Raw genomic sequence first — 4039 nt, forward strand, 5'->3', positions numbered from 1 at the left:
CACACACACAAAATACATTTCTCTTGTTAAATTAACACCACCTCCAGAAATTCAGAAATACAGTTCCTGCTGCCAAAAGTAGAGAAAAGGATAAAGAGGCCTAAACCGCAGTAAGTAATCCTACTATTATATGGCACTTTGTATACCTTCCTATTGTTACTTTATGACTTCATGATTGAACTTTGATTTAGTTTAATCTTTAGTTCTTGTTTTGAAGTCTTTTTTTTGTAGTCTGAAGCTACTGATGCTGAAAAGCACATTAAGATTTTTGGAATACCCTGTATTCTTTCTTAGTCAGACCATATCTGGAGTGTTGTGTCCAGCACTCTTCACCCCAAATTAGAAAGAACATTAACCATCTAGAATTCATTAAAGGGAGGTGATAAGGAGAGTAAGAAAATTTTAAATCACATTACCTGAAAATTTTTTGGAGAACTGGTGATTTTTCACTTCAAGGAGTCTTAGGCTCGGCATAATAATCATCTTCAACTATTTGAAGAGTTTTCATGTGCAAGAAAAGTTTAGACATCCTTTTTGGCTTCGATGTAAAACCAGAACCAATGAATCGAAGTTATAGGAACACAGAATTCAGTTTATTATAATTAAAAGAATATTAACAATTACATTTAACCAAAAATTAAACATTATACCTCATAAAGCAGTTAGTTCCTCACAACTAGAGGTGTTCAAAGACAAGCTGATTGACGAGTTGTTAGGAGTGTTGCGGACAGATTTCAGAATTAATGCTTCAGGAAGACATGACACTATATGATTGGAGGTCCTTCCAACTCTGTAATTTATGATTTTTTGATTAATCAAGTCGATAATATTTTTGGTTACATTATCATGTTAGTAATGACTATGGTAATGAAGTAGCAAGGAGTCAGAGGTAGGCTATTGTCAGTTGATTTTTCTTAGAACTTTTCCTCTCTTGCTAGAAATGGAATGTAGAAAATTCTAGAATGAAATCCAATTTTTGGGGATAGGGAAGGAAAGGTTACAAAATTAAGTGCCTTTGTTGTAATCATAAATATATTGACATAATTTAAATATTTATTGTCTCTTTACTTTCCAGGCCAAGGAACATATCTCAGTCGTCTTTGCAGACTTCAAAATACCTAGCACATAACATAAACTGAATAAATATTTGTTGAATAAATGAGCAAGGGCCTTACACATTTCAGTGAATCATCTTATCTGCGAAATATCCATGAGAATTCAAAGACACAGATTAAACCCACATCTTCAAATCCTGAGCAACCATTGTCCATGACTTCCCATAAAATCTCCATATAAAGTCCACCCAATAGCAGGGCTTCTTAACTTTTTCTTCTGTCATGGACTCCTTTGGCTATCTGGTGAAACCTAAGGATCACTTCTCAGAATAATTATTTTAAATCCATAAAAGAAAACACATTGAGTTATAAAGGAAATCAATGGTATTAAAATACAGTTATCCAAATATAGGACCCCCACCCCCACCCCACATTAAGAATACCCATTCCACATCTTTTGACAATGAACATGCATAGTAGAAAGAACAGTGGACTTAAAGATTACTTTGATTTTTTTTACCTTTTTTTTTTCCTTCCATTCTTATTATCATTGACTTAAAAAACTTTTACTGGATATCATGTTAGACATTTGGGATGTATGGGCTAGTTTAGCTGAACTGCTTTGTTTTGTTTTGCTTTTTTTCCCACTTTTTATTCTTTGAATGATTCTGGTAAGGAGAAGAGGATGGACATTTGGGGAAATATGGATGATGTATAAAAACATCAATAAAAAAGTACATTACTAGACAGGATAAAACAAGAATTTGACTTACCAGGCACAGATGTTAAGCAGCACAACAAACTTGTCATTTGTGGACAAGGCAATCGACTTAGAGTCTGGAAGGCCGGGGTTCAAATCCCATCTCTGACAATATCTAGCTATGGGAACAGGGATCTCTTTAAACTTGTTTCTTCATTTATATAAAGGGAATAATAATATCTGTGATGCTTATCTCACAGAGTTTTGTGAGGCTTAAAATGTATAATGCATGCAAAACATGTGGAACACTCCAGAGTGTTTTATAAAATGACTATTTTTATCATTATTATTCTACAGCCCCATCCAGACCAGCTAACTCCTAGCTTGCTAAATAAGGTGACTTGTGGGCCCTTTAATAGAAAGATAGAGTAATAAAAGTATTTGAAAGGAAGTATAGTGCTTAGTGGTACAAGGAACCTCCATTCTATGGCGATTCACTTATTCACATGTAACATTCTTTCTTATCCAGGCTATTCATTATTTTCATTAAATGACCACATTATAATTGCTTTTGAGTTGGAGTTGCAGTGACCTTTTATGCCTATGGGGCATAAAATTATTTTGCATTGATTTCTTTTCCTTGCATGCATTTCCTTTGTATAAGTGTTTTAAAGTGGTCTGTTCAAATTGTATATTATAAATTTACAAAGAAAAATAAAAGCAATCATGATATTTTCCCACTATTGTATAATGTAGGAAATAGAATCCATAGATTCTACTGTAAATATGTTCCTTTTAAATATGTCTGAATTGTTTTCATTATTATTTTACACACATAATAATTCAGTAACACTTGGATGTTTATAAAGTGCTCTCCATATAACAATTCTAAGGTAAAAGAAGTGTTATTATTCCCATTTTAAAGAAAGAGAGTCAGAAATTCATGTAATTTTTGTATTGAAAAATTCCTCAAAGGACATTAAGTTCAACTAATACCCTAAAAAGAACCCTCGCTACCACCTCCTCAAGGAGTGATCATCCAACCTTTGCTTGAAGGCCTTTAGTATAAATTAACCTGCTACCTGTTGCTGTCAAGTTGTTTCAGTTGCGTCTGACTCTCTGTGACCCCATTTGAGGTTTTCTTGGCAAAGATACTAGAGTGGTTTTCCATTTCCTTCTCCAGCTCACTTTACAGATGAGGAAACTGAGGCAAACAGGGTGAAGTGATGTGACCCTGTCACACAGCAAGTGTTTGAGGCCAGATTTGAACTTAGGTCCTCCTGACACCAAAGATGGCACTCTACCCACTGCACCAGCTGCTCATAACCTGCTATTTCCTGAGGCGTTATGCCATCGAGGTACATGGCTACCTGCCAATCAATTAGCACTTACTATGTACCAGGCACTGTGTAAAGCAACAGATATACAAAAAACAAAGATGAAACAATCCTTGCCTTGAAGTAGATTATAATCTATCAGGGGACATAATATGTATATATCAAAGTAGACTTCACATAGGTTCCCAAAGTGGGCAATACTGGCCCCTGGGGGGCACTGGCATGACAGAGGGGGCAGGTGGTAGTAGTTTCAGGTGCAATTGTGGGGCATTGAATAAAAATAAGGGGGCCATGGAAACATAAGGAATGAAGAGAAGATTAGAAAAATTTAAAAAACCATCTGTATGTGTTTCATTTGTTGTGTAACAGAGTTAAAGGCATAGTGATTACATAGTTTTCCAAATAAACACACAAAATGCTAGTTATAACTGAGCAGGCTGCTGACAGGTCTTTACAAGCAAGTGTTGGCAGGTAAGTGTGTTGTGCATTGTCAGGAAGTCTAGCATGCATCAGCAAGAATATGCGCGTGTAATGGCTTGTTTAAAATGTGATGCTATGGGACAGCTAGGTGGCACAGTGGATAGAGCACTGGCCTTGGAGTCAGGAGGATCTGAGTTCAAATCCAGCCTCAGACACTTATTAGTTGTGTGACCTTGGGCAACTCACTTAACCCCATTGCCTAGCCAAAAATAAAATAAAACAAAATAAAATACGATACTACACAGTTAGATGACGCAATATTGTGTCATCAAAGTTTTAATGCAGGAAAAACCCACAAATTTATAATGAATTATTAAATTTAATATGTGCCATTTAAAAAAAAAGTTTATTTTTTTGAAAAGACACAATTTAAAAAAAAAACATTAAAGGGATAAAGAAAGTAGATTTCCAGGGGGGTGCTGAGTAATTTTTTATTTTTAAAAGAGGCAGTATAAGTTGGTAAACCT

The 4039-nt window shown here is 35.0% G+C and overlaps 1 long non-coding RNA gene across 1 annotated transcript; it reads right to left on the reverse strand.

Annotated features, from left to right (window-relative positions):
• Positions 1–444: 444 nt before the first annotated feature.
• On the reverse strand, positions 445–1917 carry LOC114045689. The gene is made up of 3 exons (XR_003569421.1): positions 1829–1917; positions 651–790; positions 445–538 (listed from the first exon to the last, which is right to left on the reverse strand). It is a non-coding gene; the product is annotated as an uncharacterized LOC114045689 (long non-coding RNA).
• Between the last annotated feature and the right edge of the window lie 2122 nt (positions 1918–4039).

The sequence above is a fragment of the Vombatus ursinus genome, unplaced genomic scaffold (genome assembly GCF_900497805.2).
Source record: "Vombatus ursinus unplaced genomic scaffold, bare-nosed wombat genome assembly UNPS02014779.1, whole genome shotgun sequence".
Classification (NCBI taxonomy): domain Eukaryota; kingdom Metazoa; phylum Chordata; class Mammalia; order Diprotodontia; family Vombatidae; genus Vombatus; species Vombatus ursinus.